The 24,278-nt window shown below is 41.9% G+C and overlaps 1 pseudogene; it reads left to right on the forward strand.

Moving 5' to 3' along the window:
* Nucleotides 1–24,278, forward strand: part of LOC104090871 (alpha-L-arabinofuranosidase 1-like) — a 43,228-nt pseudogene that overhangs the window by 14,244 nt on the left and 4,706 nt on the right.

Genomic DNA, 24,278 nt, shown 5'->3' on the forward strand with positions numbered 1-24,278 from the left:
TGGTGACCTTAGCCTTATCGGGGTTGCCTCGATTATAGTGGATAGGGACTCCTGGCCATTCTACCAGTAGGGCTATTTCTTATATGAAGGCTCGGTATATGGTCGAGAAGGGGTGTCTGGCTTACTTGGCTTATGTCCGTGATTCTAGTGCGGAGGTTCCTTCCATGGATTCAATGCCAGTTGTTCGTGAGTTTCTAGAGGTGTTTCCTGTAGACCTACTGGGGATGCCACCCGACATGGATATTGATTTCTGTATTGATTTGGCTCCGGGAACTCAGTCCATCTCTATTCCGCCATACTGTATGGCCCCGCCAGAGTTGAAAGAATTGAAGGAACAGTTGCAAGATTTGCTTGATAAGGGATTCATTAGACCTAGTGTCTCGCCCTGGGGTGCACCCGTGTTGTTCTTGAAGAAGAAAAATGATCGATGAGATGTGTATAGATTATCGGTAGTTGAACAAAGTCACCATCAAGAACAAGTATCCATTGCCGAGGATTGATGATTTATTTGATCAGCTTCAGGGTGCCAAGGTGTTTTCGAAGATTGATTTGAGATCTGGATACCATCAGTTGAGGATTAGGGCATCTGATGTCCCTAAGACAGCTTTTCGGACTCGTTTCGGGCATTATGTGTTTCTGGTGATATCCTTTGGGTTGACAAATTCCCAGCAGCATTCATGGATTTGATGAACCGAGTGTTCAAGCCTTATTTGGAATCCTTTGTGATCGTGTTTATTGATGATATCTTGATCTACTCCCGCAGTCGAGAGGAGCATGAGCAGCATCTCAGGATTGTACTTCAGACTCTGAGAGCCAACTAGTTGTATGCTAAATTTTCAAAGTGCGAGTTTTGGTTGGATTTAGTCACTTTCTTGGGGCGCGTTGTATCAGCAGAGGGAATTCAAGTAAATCCTAAGAAGATTGAGGCATTTCAGAACTGGCCTAGACCCACTTCAGCTACGGAGATCAGGAGTTTCTTGGGTTTGGCGGGATATTACCGTCGATTTGTGGAGGGGTTTTTATTTACATCAGCCCCATTGACCAGGTTGATCCAGAAGGGTGCCCCGTTCATATGGTCAGGCGAGTGTGAGGCGAGCTTTCAGAAGCTTAAGACTGCTTTGACTACAACGCCGATGTTGGTGTTGCCCACAAGTTCAGGATCTTATACGGTATATTGTGATGTGTCCCGTGTTGGGCTCGGTGCGGTATTGATGCATGAGAGCAGGGTGATTGCATATGCGTAGCGGTAGTTGAAGGTTCATGAGAAGAATTACAATGCCCATAACTTAGAGTTCGCAACCATTGTTGATGCGCTGAAGATTTGGAGGCACTATCTTTACGGTGTATCGTGTGAGGTTTTCACGGATCATCGGAGCCTTCAGTATTTGTTCAAGTAAAAGGATCTCAATTTGAGGCAGATGAGGTGGTTGGAACTATTGAAAGACTATGATATCACTATTTTGTACTACCCCGGGAAGGCCAATATGGTGGCCGATGCCTTGATTAGAAAGCAACGAGTATAGGTAGCCTTGCATTCATTCCAGTCGGTGAGAGGTCGCTTGCATCAGATGTTCAGACTTTAGCCAACCAGTTTGTGAGGTTGGATATTTCAGAGCCCAGTCGTGTTCTAGCTTGTACAGTCGCTCGATCTTCTTTGTTTAAGCGTATCAGAGATCGGCAGTATGACGACCCTTATTTGTTGGTCCTTAGGGACACAGTGCGGAATGGTGGTGCCAAGTAGGTTACTGTTGGAGATGACAGAATTTTGAGGATGCAGGGTCGTGTCTGTGTGCCTAATGTGGATGGACTTCGTGAGTTAATTTTTGAGGTGGCCCACAGTTCCCGGTATTTTATTCACCTGGGCGCCGCCAAGATGTATCAGGACTTGCGGCAGCATTATTGATGGAGGAGGATGAAGAATGATATAGTTGCATATGCAACTCAGTGTCTAAATTGTTAGCAAGCAAAGTACGAGCATCATAGACCCGGTGGTTTGTTTCAGAAGATAGAGATTCCTGAGTGGAAGTGGGAGCGTATCACTATGGATTTCGTTGTTGGACTCCCACGGACTCAGAGGAAGTTCAATGCAGTTTGGGTCATTGTGGACAGGCTGACTAAGTCAGCGCATTTCATTCGTGTGGCAGTTACCTATTCTTTGGAGCGGTTGGTAGAGATTTACATCCGCGAGATCGTCCTTCTTCACGGTGTGCCCGTGTCTATCATTTTTGATCGAGGTACTCAGTTCACTTCGTACTTCTGGAGGGCAGTACAACGTGAGTTGGGCACGCGGCTTGAGTTGATCACAACGTTTCATCCTCAGATGGACAGACAGCCCGAGTGCACTATTTAAATCTTGGAGGATATGCTCTACGCATGTGTTATAGACTTCGGAGGATTGTGGGATCAGTTCTTGCCCCTTACAGAGTTTGCTTACAACGACAGCTACCAGTCGAGCATTCAGATGGCTCCCTATGAGGCATTATATGGTAGGCGGTCCCGGTCGCCAGTTAGGTGGTTTGAGCTGGAGGAGGCTCGGTTGTTGGGTACAGATCGAGTACATGATGCCTTGGATAAGGTTAAGATTATTTAGGATCGACTTCGCACAGCTCAGTCCAGGGAGAAGAGTTATGCCGAACGTAGAGTTCTTGATGTTGCATTCATGGTCGGAGAGAGAGTGTTGCTTCGGGTATCACCCATGAAGGGTGTAATGAGATTCGGAAAGAAGGGCAAGTTGAGCCCTAGGTATATCGGAACTTTTGAGAGTTTTGGAGAGAGTAGGATAGGTGGCTTACAGGCTTACGTTGCCACCGAGCTTATCAGCAGTTCATCCGGTGTTCCATGTATCCATGCTCCAGAAGTATCACGGCGATCCGTCCCACGTGTTAGATTTCAGCTCTGCCCAGTTGGACATGAATTTGACTTACGAGGAGGAGCCGGTGGCTATTCTAGCCCGGCAGGTTCGCTAACTGAGGTCTAAGAATTACACTTCAGTTCGAGTGCTACTTGGGAGTCCGATTCAGATAAGTAGAGTAGATATCCACATCTTTTCACCAGCTCAGGTACTTTTCTATGTCCGTTCGAGGATGAACAATTATTTTAGAGGTGGAGAATATGATGACCCGATAGGTTATCTTAAATTTTAGAACCAAATTTTGTGTTTTGAGGTCTCAAAAACCTCATTTTGGCCTTCCTCGATTTGTGTGCACAGTCTGAATGTTCTTCCGGAAAGTTTCTATGTTAAAATTTGAGAAAAATAGGAATTTCTGCCTTAAAAATTAATTTAAGTTGACTTCGGTCAACTGTTTGAGTAAACGGATCCGGATCTGTATTTTGACAGTCCCGGTAGGTCCGGATCATAATTTGGGACCTGGGCATATGCCCGAAATCGAATTCCGAGGTCCCTAGCTCGAGATATGAAATTTTGATGAAAAATTAAAAGTTTGAAAATTTAATGATTTTTAGAATTAACTGATGTTTGGTCTTGTTGATACCGGGTGTTTATTTTGGTTCCGGAGCCCTGTACAGGTCCATTATTATACTTATGACTTGTGTGTGAAATTTGGTGAGAAACAGAGTTAGTTTGACGTTATTCGAACGTTCGATTGTGAAAATAGAAGTTTTAAAGTTTTCTTGAAAATTTCATTTGATTTGGTATCTGATTCGTAGATCTAGGAATTATTTTGGTGTTTTGATCGCGCGAGCGAGTTCGTACGATATTTTAGGACTTGTGTGCATGTTTGGTTCGGAGCCCCGAGGGCTCGGGTGAGTTTCGGATAGGCTACAGGGTGAATTGGACTTAGAAAAATCTGATGTTTTGCTTCAGCTGATATCTGGTGTGTTCTTTTTTGCGTTCGCGAAGGTACTCTCGCAAACGCGAAGAGTTAACTGGGCTGGGGAAGATTTTCTTCATCGCGAACGCGGTAGACGGGTCGTGAACGTGAAGCAATGGGGGCCTTACCCTTCGCTTCTCGCGAACGCGAAGCTTGAGGGGCCTGGGGGAGGGGACACTCGTTCTTCTACGCGAACGCGAGCACTGGCTCGCGAACACGGAGGCCAGGGGGAACAGCCTTCGCGAACACTAAAAGGAACTCGCGAACGCGAAAGCCATTTAGCTTGCTGCACATCGCGAACGCGGCAGGACCTTCTCTTCCGCGGCACGCCCTTCGCGACCGCGAAGAAGGCCTGACGCCCAGACCTTATAACATTTCAAAAACGGGATTTTATCCATTTTTCATAAACTCTACATTAGATCTCGGTCCTAGGTGCGATTTTGAAGGGAAAACTCAACACCAATTCATAGGTTTGTACTATTTAACTCATTTTTTTCTATTTCTATCATCACCCATTAAATTGTTGGCCCTAATCTTTGTTCTTTTATGGTAGAAAACTAGAGATTTAGAAAGAATTGGAGATTTTTGCAAATTGGGGATTTAGACCTCAATTTGGGGTCGGATTCCAAAATTAATTATATAATCGGGCTCGGAGATAAATGAGTAAATGAATTTTAGTCCGAACCTCGGGTTTTGACCAAGCGGGCCCGGGGTCAATTTTTTACTTCTTGAGGAAAAGTTTGGAAAATCAAAATTTATGCATTGTAATTGATTTCTTTAGCAATAATTGATATTGTTGAGTCGTTTTTGGATAGATACGAGTGGTTTGGAGATTGATTCTAAAGAAAAAACCATGGTTGAGCTTTGAGTTTGGTCTTCGGAGCGAGGTAAGTATCGTGGTTAACCTTGACTTGAGGGAATATGACTTGTTTGTCTATTTTCTACATGTTTAAATGTTAGGGAACAACGTATATGTGAGGTGATGAGTACTTATGCGTTGTAGTCGGGTTAAAGCATGCGGGCTGGGCTTGGTTTCTTGCAATTTTAGCTTCCTTTATTCATTTTATCCATGTTTAGACTAGTATTGTTAAATTGATCGTTCTTATCATATTTATGGATCTTCTGGTGATAATTGAGTATTGATTCCGAAGTTGAGGTTGATATTATAGAACCAAATGTTGAAGTCAGGCTTGAACTTGTTATTCTATCTCCCTGTTATTATTTGTTCATTGCATTATAGTAAGGGAGAGTGCTAATGCACGAAGGATGATGCCGTGCCATATTGTGAGTGTTAATGCACGAAGGGTGATGTCGTGTCATGTTATGAGAGTTAATGCACGAAGGGTGGTGTCTTGGCGTTGCTATTGATTTTATGGTGAGGTTGAGAGTAAAAGCACGAAAGGTGATGTCGTGCATTTTTTCCTTTACTGTATTTACTTGTTCTTATTGGTTCATAGTATATTGGCTGTTCAAGTTACCATTCTATTGTAGTTCTCTATCTCGTATTCCCCTCAGCATGTTTCCCCCTCCCAATAGTATATGTTTAGCTGTTATCTGTACATATACTGTTAACTTGCATATGTTTGTTATGTAGGTGTCTTGTCATAGCCTCGTCACTACTTCGTCGAGGTTAGGCTCGACACTTACCAGTACATGGGGTCGGTTGTACTGATACTGTACTCTGCACTTCCTGTGCAGATTTTGATATTGGTCTCAGCTGATCGAGAGGCGTAGCATCTTGGACTGGTTCATCGGAGACTCAAGTTAGATCTGTTGGCATTCGCAGACCTTGAAATCCTCATCTATCTTTTCTATTTTTTTTTACTGTTTCTTTCGTTCAAATAGTGGTATTTCTTTCAGATTTTTACTTGTAGTAAATCCTAGAAGTTCGTGAATTGTGATTCCGGTTCCGGGCGGTAGTAATTAATGAAGTTTTTATATTCCGCACTCGCTGTATTTTATTTTAGTTTATTTGCCGTTATTTACTGAATTGAATAAGGATTGGCTTAATAATTCTCTAACGTCGGCTTGGTAGCAAGTGGAATATTAGGAGCCATCACGGTCCAGACGGTGGAAATTTCGGATCGTGACAACAAGCAACAACTCTTTTTCTTCTATGTTATGCCCCACTTCAATCTATATATATATATATATATATATATATATATATATATACAATGCATGTATACAGAAATCTTAAATCAGTACACATAACACATAATTACACATGCACAAGAGTGAGATCACTGTATAACTAGCTTAAGATTTCCCCCAGAAGAGTGTTATTCCCACTAATTTTCTAAATCAATAAGAGTGCTTTGTGGGGTTTGTAGTATTTCCAGGTGAAAAATGAGTCAACTTGAAACAATTGAAGTTTTCACCTTTTTGTGTTTATTACTTGTTTTCTTGCTATTAAGAATTAGCTATATCAACTTTTCATTTCTATTTTCTTTCTACTTTTCCATTTTTTGGTTCCAGCATTTCTTGTTAAATTGATTGTAATCTCACAACCTTTTGATGTTCTTCTAGTTTAATATATTGCTTAATTGTTTAATTTTGTAGGTATCTTGTAATGCCCCTATAGTTCCCACCTCCCTTCTTTCATTCAGTCAGCATCTATTTAGTTGTTTTTATCAAATTGTGGATAGTCAAATGTTTAGTTTGTAGCTTTTTTTCTGTGTCTCTCCTTATTATTCAGCTTCTAAACTGTTTAAATAAAGATAAACGAAGTTGGAATGGAGAAGAAAGTTTAAGAAAAGTAGTTTTACTTTGTTTGGTTTTAGTGGAAAATGAGTAGTACAAGAAAATTTAAAAGTTTTTCTCTTTACATTGACTGGATCAGTTAATACTTGAGTCAAAAGGGAAGGACTAAATTTTGCTATCTTTTTCCTTCTATTAACATCCTCTATCTACTTTCTGATATGGTCTTAAAATATCATTTAAGTTGACTTCGGTCAACGTTTTAGGTAAACGGACCCGGATTCCTATTTTGCCAGTTCCGGTGAGTCCGTATCGTAATTTGGAAAATGGGCGTATGCACAGAATCGAATTCGGAGGTCCCTACCTCGAGTTATTGATTTTTGTTAAAAAATTGAAAACTTTATGGTTTTTAAGAATCGACTTATGTTTGAATTTATTGATACCGAGTCCGTATTTTGATTTCGGAGCCCGGTACAGGTCCACTATAATATGTATGACTTGTCTGTCGAATTTGGTGAGAAACAGAGTTGATTTGACGTGATTCGGATGTTCGGTTGTGAAAATAGAAGTTTTAAAGTTTTTTTGAAAATTTTATTTGATTTGGTGTCTGATTCGTAGTTCTAGGCATTATTTTGGTATTTTGATCACGCGAGCGAGTTTGTATGCTATTTTAGGACTTGTGTGCATGTTTGGTTTGGAGCCCCGAGGGCTCGGGTGAGTTTCGGATAGGCTACGGGGTGAATTGGACTTAGAAAAATGTGATATTTTTGCTGCAGCTAGTTTTCTGGTGTGTTGTGCTTCGCGATCGCGAAGGGGATCTGGATTGGGGGAGGACTTTACACTACGCGAACGCGAGACTATGGTCGTGAACGCGGAGCAATGGGGGGTGTTGTATGCGAACGCGACCCGTCACATGCGAACACGTAGAGTTAGCTAGGCTGGGCAGGAGACTTGAGGTTACACTACGCGAACGCGGGTCTTGTCTCGCGAACACGAAGGTCGGGGGGCTAAACCTTCGCGAACGTGTGTAGACTCTCGCGATCGCATAAGCCTAACAGGCACCGCTCTTCGCGAACGCGATGAATACCTGGCGCCCAGTTACTCAAAACAGAACCAAAACGGGAATTTTGCCATTTCCTTCAAAATTTCAAAACTAGAAGACTTAGAGGCGATTTTCCTAAAAGATTTTCTTCCCCAAATTATTGGTAAGTGATTCTAACCTACTTTCTTTCAATTACTCATTACATTTCATGAGTTTTCAACCTAAAATCTAGGATTTTCATGGTGGAAATTGGAGGTTTGGGTAGAATTAGGGATATTTGTATAATTGGAATTTAGACCTCGAATTGAGGTCGAATTTAAAAAAAAAATTATATAATCGGGCTCGGGGATGAATGGGTAAGTGAATTTTGGTCCGAACCTCGGGTTTTGACCAAGCTGGCCCGAGGTTGATTTTTGACTTTTTGGGAAAAAGTTTGGAAAATCTAAATTTATGCATTGTAGTTGATTCCTTTAGCAATAATTGATATTATTGAGTCGTTTGTAGATAGATACGAGTGGTTTGGAGGTGGATTCTAGAGGAAAAGCTGTGATTGAGCATTGAGTGGCGTTTGGAGCGAGGTAAGTGTTGTGTCTAACCTTAACTTGGGGGAATTAGGAACCCTCAGACTATTTGCTATGTGAATTTCATGCGAGCGGCGTATATGTGAGGTGACGAGTGCTTATGCGCCGCCGAATTATATATTTTTTTTGTTGTTTCCCCGTTCTTCTTATACTATCTCTTTCCCTGTCTTAATTGTTATGTGCTCTAAATGTGTTTCCATGCCTAATTGCCACTTGTAGTCATTGTTTCCTCCTATTTATGATATTAGTTCTTTCCATAGTTTCATAATCTCCTACTATTTGCTCGAGTTGGTTTATCTGTATCTTGTTGTTATAAATTCTGGATTGGTCTCGCTGTGTAGTATTTCTTATTCAGATTATCATATTGTACAAGGTTTCTTATTCGTTCAGTTTGGTGTCTTGGAATTGTAAAGGGTTTTTCTATGATTTGAATTGTGAGTTTTACTGTGCTTATTGAGTAATTGATATTGATATGATGAGATCGGATTGCACGCCGTAACAGGTGAATTAAGGGTGATATGTTGAGGTGGAATAAAGGTGAATTTGTACTATACGGTCAGATCGGGTTGCACGCCACAACAGGTGAAATAAGGGTGGATTGACATGGTGAAAAAAGGGTGAATTATGATACTGTTATTGACATATGGTATGATCGGGTTGCGCGCTGCAACATATATATATTATTTACTGTTGTTAATATCGCTTCGGCGAAATAAGGGGGAATTTGTGTTGTCTGGTGGGATCGGGTTGCGCGCCGCAACAACCTATATGTTCTCATTGCTTGTGCTGTGTTGGTTTTCTTTTGGTATTTGTATCTGAAGTATTAAAGATTGGTGAATCTGGACGACACTGGTTTATTCTTGAGGCTGTGGTTATTATTTTTAGTTGACTGTTTAATTCTGTTCAGTATTCCCATTTTATTTCATTATTATACTGCGTTCAGGTTGTAGTGTAGGTGACCCGCCTTAGCCTCGTCACTATTTCGTTGAGGTTAGGCTCGGCACTTACCAGTACATAGAGTCGGTTGTACTGATACTACACTCTGCACACTGTGCAGATTTTGGAGATGATCCCAGTGGCGGCTACTAGAGAGCTCGGATTGAACAGCCTACAGAGACTTGAGGTACAACTGCTCAGCACCCGCAGCTCCTGAAGTCCCTGTCTTTATTTTTATTTAGCTGTGTATTTTTATTCAGATAGCTTTGTATTGATTTCATCCCCTTATATGTATTACTCTAGAAGCTCGTGCACTTGTGGCAGAGGTCGAGGCCGAGGTCATGCTAGAGGCCGAGGTAGGGGCAGAGTTCAGCCCAGAGCTCGAGCAGCAGCACTAACGGTGGGGCCTCGGGTAGAGTTTGATGAGGAGGTTCCAGCCTAGGCTGTGCTTGTCGGACCAGCTCAGGTCCCAGAGGGGTTCATTGCCATCCCAGTGCTTCAGGATGCTTTGGTCCATTTGGTGGGCCTTATGGAGAGTGTGGCTCGGACTGGCGCATTCCCCATGGCACCAGCCGTCTCTCAGGATGGAGGAGGAGCACAGACTCCTACTACTCACACCCCGGAGCAGATGGCTCCCCAGTATCAGACTCCAGCAGCTCATCCAGTCGGAGTAGTTCAGCCGATTATTGCGGCACAGGCCGGTGATGGTTCAGCTATGTCTTCTGAGGCTTTATAGAGATTGGACAGGTTTACCAAGCTCTTCCCAGTTCACTTCAGTGGTGCTTCTTCAGAGGATCCCCATGAGTATCTTGACAGTTGTCATGAGGTTCTACGGAACATGGATATAGTGGAGATCAATAGGGTCGATTTTGCTGTATTTCATATGACTGGTTCCACCAAGAAATTGTGGAGGGATTATTTGTTGACCAGACTAGCTGGGTCGCCTGCTCTTACTTGGTACCAGTTCTCTTAGATCTTACTAGAGAATTTTATTCCTATCACATTGAGAGAGGATCATCGTCGTCAGTTTGAGGATCTCCAACATGGCAGTATGACTGTTACTCAGTATGAGACCCGTTTTATGGATTTGGCCCGTCATGCTCTTCTTCTGCTTCCTACAGAGAGAGAGAGGGCGAGGAGATTTATTGATGGACTTGCTCAGCATATCATATTGCAAATGGCTAAGGAGACTGGGAATGTGATTTCTTTTCAGGTGGTTGCCAATCTCGCCAGACGAGTCGAGATACTTCTTGCTCAAGGAGGTTAGGGGTCTGACAAGAGACCTCGTCATTCCGGTGGGTTCAGCGGTACCTCATTGGAGGCAGGGGTAATTTTGGTAGAGGCCATCCTCCCAGGCCATTTCATTCAATGCTTCAGGCATCCCACAGTGCTTCAGGGAGTCGGTGTCCTTACGTGCCTCATTTTGGACAACCAGCCTACGGTTCACCACCAGCTCCTATCAGTGCACCCCCTATTTAGAGTTACTACCATGGTCATCCGGCCCGTTCGGGTCAGTCTCAGTTTCCACTGCCACAGTACCAGGATGGATATTTCGAGTGTGGTGGTTATGGTTATATCAGGAGGACCTGTCCGAGATTATTGGGCGTCCCGCCACAGCATCAGGGTTTTCGTGACATGGTTCCAGCACCAGTGGCTGCACTACCTGCTCAGCCAGCCAGAGGCAGGGGTCAGACAGCCAAAGGTAGGGGCTAGATTGTTAGAGGTGGAGGTTAGGCCGTTAGAGGTGGAGGCCAGCCAGCTAGAGGTCGTCCCATGGACATGGTTCAGAGTGGTAGGGCCCAGCCCCGATGTAATACTTTTCCAGCCAGGCCTGAGGCTGAGTCATCTAACGCTGTTATCACAGGTATTGTTTCTGTTTGTAGTAGAGATGCTTCAGTTCTATTTGATCCGGGTTCTACTTACTCCTATGTGTCATCCTAATTTTCTTCATATTTGGTTGTGCCTCGTGATTCTTTGAGTGCTCCTGTGTATGTGTCCACACCTGTTGGGGATGCTATTATTGTAGATCGTGTTTATCGTTCGTGTGTGGTCACCATTGGGAGCCTTGAGACTAGTGTAGATCTTCTACTTCTCGATATGGTTAATTTTGATGTTATCTTGGGTATGGATTGGTTGTCACCTTACCATGCTATATTGGATTGTCACGCCAAGACGGTGACCTTAGCCTTGCCAGGGTTGCCTCGATTAGAGTGGAGGGGGACTCCTGTCCATTCTACTAACAATGTTATCTCTTATGTGAAGGCTCGACATATGGTCGAGAAGGGGTGTCTAGCTTATTTGGCTTATATTCGTGATTCTAGTGCAGAGGTTCCTTCCATGGATTCAGTGCCAGTTGTTCGTGAGTTCCAGAGGTGTTTCCTGCAGACCTGTCGGGGATGCCACCCGACAGGGATATTGATTTCTGTATTGACTTGGCTCCGGGTACTCAGCCCATCTCTATTTTGCCATACCACATGGCCCCGCTAGAGTTGAAAGAATTGAAGGAATAGTTGCAAGATTTGCTTGATAAGGGCTTCATTAGACCTAGTGTCTCGCCCTAGGGTGCACATGTGTTGTTTGTGAAGAATAAAGATGGATCGATGGGGATGTATATAGATTATTGGCAGTTGAACAAAGTCACAATCAAGAAGAAGTATCCATTGCCAAGGATTGATGATTTATTTGATCACCTTCAGGGTACCAAGGTATTTTTGAAGATTGATTTGAGATCTGGCTACCATCAATTGAGGATTAGGGCATCCGATGTCCCTAAGACAACTTTTCAGACTCGTTACGGTCATTATGATTTTCTAGTAATGTCCTTTGGGTTGACAAATGCCCCGGCAACATTCATGGATTTGATGAACCGAGTGTTCAAGCCTTATCTGGACTCCTTTGTGATTGTATTTATTGATGACATCTTGATCTACTCCCGCAGTCAAGAGGAGCATGAGCAGCATCTTAGGATTGTACTTCAGACTCTAAGAGACAGCCAGTTATATGCTAAATTTTCAAAGTGTGAGTTTTGGTTGGATTCAATCACTTTCTTGGGCCACGTTGTATCAACAGAGGGCATTCAGGTAGATCATAAGAAGATTGAGGCAGTTTAGAACTGGCCTAGACCCACTTCAGCTACGGAGATCAAGAGTTTCTTGGGTTTGGCGGGCTATTACCGTCGATTTTGTGGAGAGGTTTTCATCTATAGCAGCCCCGTTGACCAGGTTGACCCAGAAGAGTGCCCTGTTCAGATGGTCAAACGAGTGTGAGGCGAGCTTTCAGAAGCTCAAGACTGATTTGACTACAATGCCGATGTTGGTGTTGCCAACAGGTTCAGGAGCTTATACGGTATATTGTGGTGCGTCCCGTGTTGGGCTCGGTGCGGTATTGATGCAGGAGGGCAGGATGATTGCATATGTGTCGCGGCAGTTGAAGGTTCAAGAGAAGAATTACCCTGTCCATGACTTAGAGTTGGCAGCCATTGTTCATGCGCTGAAGATTTAGAGGCACTATCTTTACGGCGTGTCGTGTGAGGTCTTCACGGATCATCGAAGCCTTCAATATTTGTTCAAGAAAAAGGATATCAATTTGAGGCAGAGGAGGTGTTTGGAGCTACTGAAAGACTATGATATCACCATCTTGTATTATCTTGGAAAGGCCAATGTGGTGGCCGATGCCTTGAGTAGAAAGGCTGTGAGTATGGGAAGCCTTGCATTTATTCCAGTCGGTAAGAGACTGCTTGCATCAGATGTTCAGACTTTGGCCAACCAGTTTGTGATGTTGGATATTTTAGAGCCCAACCGTGTTCTAGCTTGTACCGTCACTCAGTCTTCTTTGTTTGAGTGTATCATAGATCGGCAGTATGACGACCCTCATTTATTGGTCCTTAGGGACACAATGCGACACAGTGGTGCCAAGAAGGTTACTGTTGGAGATGACAGAGTCTTGAGGATGCAGGGTCGTGTTTGTGTGCCTAATGTGGATGGACTTTGTGAGTTGATTCTTGAGGAGGCCCACAGTTCCCGATATTCTATTAATCCGGGCGCCGCCAAGATGTATCAGGACTTGCGGCAGCATTATTGGTGGAGGAGGATGAAGAAGGATATAATTGCTTATGTAGCTCGGTGTCTAAATTGTCAGCAAGTAAAGTATGAACATTAGAGACCTGGTGGTTTGCTTCAGAAGATAGAGATTCCTAAGTGAAAGTGGGAGCGTATCAGTATGGATTTCGTTGTTGGACTCCTACGGACTCAGAGGAAGTTCGACGCAGTTTGGGTCATTGTGGACAGGCTGACCAAATCAGTGCATTTCATTCCTGTGGCAGTTACCTATTCTTTGGAGCGGTTAACAGAGATTTATATCTGCGAGATCGTTTGTCTTCACGGTGTTCCTGTGTCTATCATTTCTGATCGAGGTACGTAGTTCACCTCGCACTTCTAGAGGGCAGTACAATGTGAGTTGGGCACGCGAGTTGAGAGCACAGTATTTTATCCTCAGAAAGATGGACAGTCCAAGCGCACTATTCAAATATTGGAAAATATGCTCTGTGCATGTGTTATAGACTTCGGAGGATCGTGGGATCAGTTCTTTCCCCTTGCAGAGTTTGCCTACAATAACAGCTACTAGTCGAGCATTCAGATGGCTCCCTATGAGGTATTATATGGTAGACGGTGTCGTTCGCCGGTTGGATGGTTTGAGCCGGGAGAGGCTCGGTTATTGGGTATAGATTTGGTGCAGGATGCCTTGGATAAGGTCAAGATTATTCAGGATAGACTTCGCACAGCTTAGTCCTGGCAGAAGATTTATGCCGACCGTAGAGTTCGTGATGTTGCATTCATGGTCGGGGAGAGAGTGTTGCAAAGAGTATCACCCATGAAGGGTGTAATGAGGTTCGGAAAGAAGGCCAAGTTGAGCCCTAGGTATATCGGGCCCTTTGAGATTCTGGAGAGAGTGGGAGAGATGGCTTATAGGCTTGCGTTGCCACCGGGATTATCAGCAGTTCATCCGATGTTCCATGTGTTCATCCTTCGAAAGTATCACGGCGATCCATCCCATGTGTTAGATTTCAGCTCTGTCCAGTTAGACAAGGATCTGACTTACGAGGAGGAGCCGGTGGCTATTCTAGCCCGGCAGGTTCATCAGTTGAGGTCGAAGAGTTATCCTTTAGTCTGAGTGTAGTGGAGAGGTCAGCCCGTCGAGGAAGCTACTTGGGAGTCCGAGTCGGACATGCGGAGTAGATATCCCCACCTTTTCACCAGTGCAAGTACTTTTTTATGTTCGTTCGAGGATGAACGGTTATTTTAGAGGTGGAGAATGTGATGACCCGATAGGTTATCTTATATTTTAAAACCAAATTCTGTGATCTGAAGCCTTAAAATCATGTTTTAGCCTTTCTCGATTTGCGTGCACAGTCCGGACGTTTTATCGGAAAGCTTTTATGTTAAAAACTGATAAAAATAAGAATTTTGCCTTAAAAATTCATTTAAGTTGACTTCGATCAATGTTTTGGTCAAACGGACCCGGATTTATATTTTGCCAGTCCCGGTGGATCCGTATCATAATTTGGGACCTGGGCGTATGCCCCAAATCGAATTTGGAGGTCCCTAACTCGAGTTATTGATTTTTGTTTAAAAATTGAAAGTTTTAAATTCTTATTAAAACTTGAGGTTACACTACGCGAACGCAGGTCTTGTCTCGCGAACGCGAAGGTCGGGGTGCTAAACCTTCGCGAACGCGTGTAGCCTCCCGTGATCGCGTAAGCCTAACATGCACTTCTCTTCCCGAACGCGTCAGGATTCACGCGAACGCGATGAATACCTGACGCCCAGTTACTCAAAACAGAACCAAAACGGGATTTTTGCCATTTCCTTCAAAATTTCAAATCTAGAAGACCTATAGGCGATTTTCCTAAAAGCTTTTCGTCCCCAATTTGTTGGTAAGTGATTCTAACCTATTTTCATTCAATTACCCATTACATTTCATGATTTTTCAACCTAAAGTCTAGGATTTTCATGGTGAAAATTGGGTGTTTGGGTAGAATTAGAGATTTTTGTATAATTGGAATTTATACCTCGAATTGAGATCGAATTTCGAAAAAAATTACATAATCGGGCTCGAGGGTGAATGGGTAAATAAATTTTAGTCCGAACCTTGGGTTTTGAACAAGCGGACCCGGGGTCAATTTTTAACTTTTGGGGGAAAAGTTTGGAAAATCTAAATTTATGCATTGTAATTGATTCATTTAGCAATAATTGAATTGAGTCGTTTGTGGATAGATACGAGTGGTTTGGAGGTGGATTCTAGAGGAAAAGCTGTGATTGAGCATTGAGTGGCGTTTGGAGCGAGGTAAGTGTTGTGTCTAACCTTGATTTGGGATAATTAGGAACCCTCGGACTATTTTCTATGTGAATTTCATGCGAGCGGCGTATATGTGAGGTGAAGAGTGCTTATGCGCCGCCGAATTATCTATTTTTTTGCAGTTTCCCCGTTCTTCTTATATTATCTCCTTCCCTGTCTTAATTGTTATGTGCTCTAAATGTGTTTCCATGCCTAATTGCCACTTGTAGTCTTTGTTTCCTCCTATTTATGATATTAGTTCTTTCCATAGTTTCATAATCTCCTACTATTTGCTCAAGTTGGTTTATCTGCACCTTGTAGTTATAAATTCTGGATTGGTCTCGATGTGTAATATTTCTTATTCAGATTATCATATTGTACAAGGTTTTCTATTCGTTCAGTTTGGTGACTTAGAATTGTAAAGGGTTTTTCTATGATTTGAATTGTGAGTTTTACTGTGCTTATTGAGTAATTGATTTTGATATAGTGAGATCGGGTTGCACGCCGTAACAGGTGAAATAAGGGTGATATGTTGAGGTGGAATAAGGGTGAATTTGTAATATACGGTGGAATCGGGTTGCACGCCGCAACAGGTGGAATAAGGGTGGATTGACATGGTGAATTAAGGGTGAATTATGATACTGATATTGACATATGGTAGGATTGGGTTACGCGCCGCAATAACCTATATGTTTCCATTTCTTGAGTTGTGTTGGTTTTCTTTTGGTATTTGTATCTGAAGTATTAAAGATTGGTGATTCTGGACGACACTGGTTTATTCTTGAGGCTGTAGTTATTATTTTCAGTTGGTTATTTAATTCTGTTCAGTATTCCCATTTTGTGTCATTATTATATACTGCGTTCAGGTTGTAGTGTAGGTGACCCGCCTTCGCTTCGTGACTACTTCGTCGAGGTTAGGCTCGGCACTTACCAGCACATGGGGTCACTCTGCACACTGTGCAGATTTTGGAGACGGTCCCAGTGGCAGCTACTAGAGAGCTTGGATTGGACAGCCTGCAGAGACTTGAGGTACAACTGCTTAGCACCCGCAGCTCCTGAAGTCCCCGTCTTTATTTTTATTTAGCTGTTTATTTTCATTCAGACAACTTTGTATTTATTTCAGCCCCTTGTATGTATTACTCTAGAAGCCCGTGCACTTATAACACCGGGATCAGGGATTTATAGCAGATGTTTTTACGGTTTTAGCTTCCGCATTTATATTTGGATTATTGCAGTTAAATCAGTTCTTCTTCATTAATTAAATTTAAATTGTTAAAAAGGATAGATTATTCTAACGTTGGCTTGCCTAGCAAGTGAAATATTAGGGCTCATCACGGTTACGATGGTGGAAATTTCGGGACGTGACATAAGGTTGCGTACATCCTACCCTCCCCAGACCCCACTTGTGGGAATACACTGGGATGTTGTTGTTGTTGTTGTTGTTTTTGATTTAGAAAAGGAAAAGCCTGAAAATTGAATAATACATGTTTTGACTAGGAGAGAATTCTTACTAGTCTACCTATCTTTCATTAAGAAAATGACAAGAAGGGAAGAACATGATTTATAGGTGGAAAATATGTAGACAATGACATTACTGTTGGTCAAATAGAACTAAAATACATTAATATATGATTTTGTCCTCTCTTCTATTGTCATACTTACTTTTTCTTTGAAATATATTCGTACATGAAATGTTAAATTGGAGAGTTTATATGTTCTAGTATGGTACTATGGTTCAAGACTCTTGTGAGTATTACCATGTATATTCATATGCTATGCCTCTTAAATCTTCTTGTCTTTGATTTTAATTTTAGTTTTCTTGAAAAACCACTTTCAGGTTTTGAATCGGGAGGCCATAATTTTCCATCTAGCATTGAACCTTGGTCTATCATTGGCGATGAGTCTTTTGTAATTGTATCAACCGATCTTTCATCATGCTTTGATCGAAATAAAGTTGCACTGCGAGTACATGTGCTTTGTGACAATAAAGGTGTCAAAATCTGTCCAGGTGGAGGAGTTGGTGTCTACAACCCGGGATTCTGGGGCATGGTATTTTACCTACTTTTCTTTTTATTTTCTTTAATGTTCTTTACGCGTCTCTAAGTTCTCCTCACAGAGATTCCCCAGAAAAATATTCACTATTCTGGCAATAGCAAAAGAACATCAGACTTGCTTCATATGTAACCTCAAGTCCCATGACGATTTTCACTAAAATTATTTAGTAAATTAGATTTTTGGTGTACAGTTGCTACTTTGCTTTTTGTGCTTTGCTGGTTTATTCAGATTATGATCCATAAAACAAAACCAAGTAACGATCGTTAGACTCTAGCGGTTCTATGTTTATATCCTCTTGAGTTTGTTGTGTACTTATTACTTGTTTTCCTTATTTTTATGCTTTCATGCAGAATATTGAACAGGGAAAGAAATATAAACTAGTGTTTTATGTGCTTTCACAAGAGTCGATTAATTTATCAGTAGGTTTAACCGGTTCAAATGGATTAAAGAAGCTGGTTACAGTTGTCGTAGTGTAAGTATCATATGCTACATATATAGTTGTCTATGTTTTCCAAATTTTCATACCAATGTTTCGACAAAGTTTGGATCTTTCTTACAGATCATTCTTTAATGTTTTTGCAGATCTGCAAATGTATCAAATTGGACGAAGGTGGAGGTTTTGTTGGAAGCTGAAGGATCTGATCCCAATTCAAGACTTGAATTGAGATCAACTACAAAGGGTGTAGTCACGACCTGGAATTTCCCACTTTTCGTGACCGTGATGGCGCCTAACATACCACTTGCTAGGCAAGCCAGCGTTAGAGTATTATTAAGCCAATTCTTATTCAATTCAATAAATAACGGCAAATAAGGTAAAAACGAATTAAAGCGAGTGCGGAATAATATAGCACCCTCAATATTTACTACAACCCGGATCTCGAGTCACAATTCACTAACTTCTAAAATTTACTACAAGTAAAAGTCTCAAATAAATACAACTGTTTGAATGAAAGAGACAGTAAAAAAAACATAAAAGATAGATGGGGACTTCAAGGTCTGTGAACGCCAACAGATCTACCTTGAGTCTCCGATGAACCAGTCTGAGCTGCTACGCCTCTCGATCAGCTGGGACCAATACCAAAATCTGTACAGAAAGTGCAGAGTGCAGTATCACTATAACCGACCACATGTACTGGTAAGTGTCGAGCCTAACCTCAACGAAGTAGTGAGTAGGCTATGACAAGACACCTACATAACAAACATGTATAATTTAACAGTATATGTACAAATAACAGCAAGGAAAAAACTTGACAGGTAATATCAGGAGGGGGAACATGCTGAGGGGAATACGAGATAGAGAACTACAGCAGAATGGTAACTTAAACAGCCAATATACTATAAACCAGTAAGAACAAGTAAACACAGTAAAGGAAAAAATGCACGGCATCACCTTTCGTGCTTTTACTCTCAACCTTACCATAAAATCAATAAAAACGGCACGGCATCATGCTTCGTGCATTAAGTCTCATAACATGGCACAGTATCACCCTTCGTGCATTAACACTCACAATATGGCACGGCATCACCGTTCGTGCATTAACACTCTCCCTTACCATAATGCAATGAACAAATCATAACAGGGAGATAGAATAACAAGTAGAAGCCTTACTTCAATATTTGGTTCCACAATATCAACCTCAACTTCGGAATCAATACTCAATTATCACCAGAAGATCCGTAAACATAATAAGAACGATCAATTTAACAATACTAGTCGAAATACGGATAACATGAATAAAGGAAGCTATAATTGCAAGAAACCAAGCCCCACCTGCATGCTTTAACCAGACTACAACGCATAAGTACTCGTCATCTCACATATACATTGTTCCCCAACATTTAAACATGTAGCAAATAGACAAACAAGTCTTATTCCCTCAAGTCAAGGTTAACCACAACACTTACCTCGCTCCGAAGACCAAACTCAAAGCTCAACCACGGATTTTCTTTTCAAACAAGCCTCCGAACCAATAGAATCTAGAAATTTTCCAACCAAACGATTCAAATTAAGCCTTAGGAACTACCCACGATTGTAAAGAATTCAATTTAGGCCATTATTGAAAAGTTCAACAAAAGTCAACACCCGGGCCCGCTTGGTCCAAATCCGATATTCTGACCAACACCTGATTACCCATTTACCCCGAGCCCGGTTATGTAATTTATTTTGAAATCCGACCTCAATTTGAGGTCTAAATTCCCAATATACCAAATCCCTAATTTCTACCCAAAAACCCCCAATTCCACCATAGAAACCTTAGATTTTTGGTTGAAATCTAAAAAAAAAGTAGTGAAAGATTGAAAGAAAATTGGTTAGAATCACTTACCAACGATTTGGGGAAGAAAGAGTCCTGGAAAAATGCGAACTCTGTCTTGATCGCAAATGCAACCGAGTGATCGCAAATGTGAAAAATCCCCCCTCCCCAGCTCCCATCGCAAATGCGAACTCTGGCCTCCCCAGCTACTCTTCGCAAATGCGATGAATAGATTGAAAATGCGAACCCAACAGTGGTAGCAAATGCGATGATTGATCTCGCAATTGCGAGATCTGAGGCCTGCAACAAAAACTGAAGCAAACCAGCAATGTTCTAAGTCCAAATTTACTTTGTAACCTATCTGAAACTCACCCGAACCCTCGGGTCTCCAAACCAAACATACACACAAGTCCTAAAATATCATACAAACTTGCTCGCGTGATCAAATCGCCAAAATAACACCTAGAACTACGAATTGAACACCAAATCAAATAAAAATTTTAAGAAAATTTTGAAACTTCTATTTTCACAACCGGACGTCCGAATCACGTCAAACCAACTCCGTTTCCCACCAAATTTTACAGACAAGTCATAAATACAGTATTGGACCTATACCGGATTCTGAAACTAAAATACGGACCCGATATCCAAAAATTCAACTATGGGTCAAACATTTCAAATTCATTAAGCCTTTAGCTTTCAAATTTCAACAAAGTCCGATATCCCGGGCTATGACTTCCAAATTCGATTCCGGGCATACGTCCAAGTCCCAAATCATGATACGAATCCACTGCGACCGTCAAAACACGAATTTGGGTCTAATTCTCAAAACGTTGACCGAAGTCAACTCAAGTAGAGTTTAAGGAAAATTTTCATATTTTTCTTAGTTTTTAACATAAAAGCTTTTTGGAAAGACGTCCGGACTATGCACATAAATCGAGAAAGGCTAAAACATGATTTTTAAGGCTTCGGATCATAGAATTAGGTTTTAAAACATGAGATGACCTATCAGTTCATCACATTCACCACCTCTAAAATAATCGTTCATCCTCAAACGGACATAGAAAAGTACCTGAACTGGTAAAAAGGTGGGAATATCTACTCCGCATGTCTGACTCGGACTCCCAAGTAGCTGCCTTGACGGGCTGACCTCTTCACTGCACTCGAACCGAAGGATAACTCTTAGACCTCAGCTGTCAAACCTGTCGGGCTAGTATAGCCATCGGCTCCTCCCCGTAGGTCAAATCCTTGTCCAACTCGACAGAACTGAAATCCAATATGTGGGACGGATCGCCATGATACTTCCAAAGCATCGACACGTAGAAAACCGGATGAACGGATGATAACCCCAGTGGCAACGCAAGCCTATAAGCCATCTCTCTCACTCTCTCCAGAATCTCAAAGGGCCCGATATACTAGGGCTCAACTTGCCCTTCTTTCCGAGCCTCATTACACCCTTCATGGGTGATACCCTGAGCAACACTCTCTCACCGACCATGAATGCTACATCACGAGCTCTACGGTTGGCATAACTCTTTTGCCTAGACTGAGTTGTGCAAAGTCTATCCTGAATAATCTTGACCTTATCCAAGGCATTCTGGACCAAATATGTACCCAATAACCGAGCCTCCCCCGGCTCAAACCATCCAACCGACGATCGACATCGTCTACCATATAATGCCTCATAGGGAGCCATTTGGATGCTCGACTGGTAGTTATTGTTGTAGGCGAACTCTGCAAGGGGCAAGAACTGATCTAGGGCTTTTCATTTGGATCATATATCCAAAATCCGAACCCATCCGCTCAATTTCGGATTTCGTATTTCAGAATTCGGATTTCGGATTGTGTTTATTAAAATTTCGGATATTCGGATCGGATTCGGATTGGTATATTTGTAATCCGATTCGATCCGAAATTGGAAATTATTAGGGCATGTATAAATATTAAACTTTAATTTCGGATAGTGAGTACTTACTTTACATCTTCCTCCAAGTTATTACTTTTACAACTGTTGGATTTAGCTATATTGGCACCATAGTACTCTCATAATTGCAGAAACATGAATTTTTCTTACTATATTGCCTCTTTTACAAAGAAAAGATACATATGAGTTTGCAACTTTGAGACATAATAATCCGGTCTGAAATCTGAAAATTCGATCTGATCCAAACTTTAAAATCTGATCTGATCCGATATTAATTCAAATCGGATCCGAAATATGCTAAATCTGATTTGATCAATGCACATCTCTAAACTGATCCCACGATCCTCCGAAGTCTATAACACAAGCGCGAAGCATATCCTCTAATACCTGAATAGTGCACTGTCTGAGGATGAAATGTTGTGCTCAACTCAACTCGCATGCCCAACTCGCATGCCCAACTCACATGTTACTGCCCTCCAGAAGTGCGAGGTGAACTGCGTACCTCGATCAGAAATGATAAACACGGGCACACCGTGAAGACGGACGATCTCGCGGATATAAATCTCTGCCAGCCACTCCGAAGAATAGGTAACTGCCACAGGAATGAAATGTGCTGACTTAGTCAGCCTGTTTAAAATGACCCAAACTGCATCGAACTTCCTCTGAATCTGTGGGAGTCCAACAACGAAATCCATAGTGATAGGCTCCCGCTGCCACTCAGGAATCTCTAACTTTTGAAGCAAACCACCAGGTCTCTAATGCTCAAACTTTACATGCTCACAATTTAGACACCGAGCTACATATACAACTATATATTTCTTTATTCTCCTCTACTAATAATGCTACTGCAAGTCCTGATATATCTTCGCGGCACCCGAATGAATAGAATATCGGGAACTGTGGGCCTACTCAAGAATCAACTCACGAAGTCCATCCACATTAGGCACACAAACACGACCTTGCATCCTAAAAAATGATAGACGGAGATTTCAAGGTCTGTGAACGCCAACAGATCTATCTTGAGCCTAACCTAGAAGAAGTAGTGACGAGGCTATGACAAGACACCTACATAACAAACCTGTGCAATTTAACAGTATATGTACAAATAACAGTAAGAAAAAAATGGGACAGGTAATATCGAGAGGGGGAACATGCTGAGGGGAATACGAGATAGGGAACTATAGCAGAATGGTAACTTGAACAACCAATATACTATGAACCAATAAGAACAAATAAACACAGTAAAGGAAAACATGCACGGCATCACCCTTCATGCTTTTACTCTCAACCTTACCATAAAATCAATAGAAACGGCACGGCATCACCCTTCGTGCATTAACTCTCATAACATGGCACGGCATCACCCTTAATGAATTAACACTCACAATATGGCACAGCACCACCCTTCATGCATTAACACTCACAATATGATACTGCATCACCCTTCGTGCATTAACACTCCCCCTTACCATACTGCAATGAACAAATCACAGCAGGGAGATAGAATAACAAGTACAAGCCTTACTTCAATATTTGGTTCCACAATATCAACCTCAACTTCGGAATCAATACTCAACTATCACCAGAAGATCTGTAAACATGATAAGAACGATCAATTTAATAATACTAGTCTAAACACGGATAACATAAATAAAAGAAGCTATAATTACAAGAAACCAAGCCCCACCCGCATGATTTAAACCGACTACAACGCATAAGTATTCGTCACCTCATATATATGTTGTTCTCCAACATTTAAACATGTAGAAAATAGACAAACAAGTCATATTCCCTCAAGTCAAGGTTAACCACGACACTTACCTCGTTCTGAAGACCAAACTCAATGCTCAACTACGGCTTTTCCTTTCAAACAAGCCTCCGAACCAGTAGAATCTAGCAATTTTCCAACCAAACGATTCATATTAAGCCTTAGGAACTACCCACGATTGTAAAAAATTCAACTTAGGCCATTATTGAAAAAGTCAACAAAAGTCAACACTCGGGCCCGCTAGGTCCAAATCTAAAATTCTGACCAACATCCGATTACCCATTTACCCCGGAGCTCGGTTATGCAATTTGTTTTGGCATCCAGCCTCAATTTGAGGTTTAAATCCCTAATTTCTACCCAAAACCCCCCAATTGCACAGTAGAAACCTTAGATTTTTGGTTGAAATCATAGAAAAAGAAGTGAAAGATTGAAAGGAAATATGTTAGAATCATTTACCAACGATTTGGGGAAGAAAGCGTCTTGGAAAAATTGCTTTTAAGGTTTTAGGTTTTGAAAATTTGAAGAATGAACCAAAAATCTCGTCTAAGTCATATTTGATCAGTTGCAGATGCCGCATTTGCGACTTAGGATTCGCAAATGCGAGCCCTGCAAATGCGAAGAATTCATCGCAAATACGAAGAATAGTTCGCAAATGCGAACTCTGGCTTGATCGCAAATGCGAAGAATCCCCCTCAGCTTCCATCGCAAATGCAAAACATTGTTCGTAAATGCGAACTCTGGCCTCCCCAGCTACCCTTCACAAATGCGATGAGTAGATCACAAATGTGAACCCAACAGTGGTCGCAAATACGATGATTGATCTCGCAATTGCGAGATCTGAGGCTTGCAACAAAATT

This window comes from Nicotiana tomentosiformis, chromosome 8 (assembly GCF_000390325.3).
Source record: "Nicotiana tomentosiformis chromosome 8, ASM39032v3, whole genome shotgun sequence".
In the NCBI taxonomy this organism is placed as follows: Eukaryota; Viridiplantae; Streptophyta; class Magnoliopsida; order Solanales; family Solanaceae; genus Nicotiana; species Nicotiana tomentosiformis.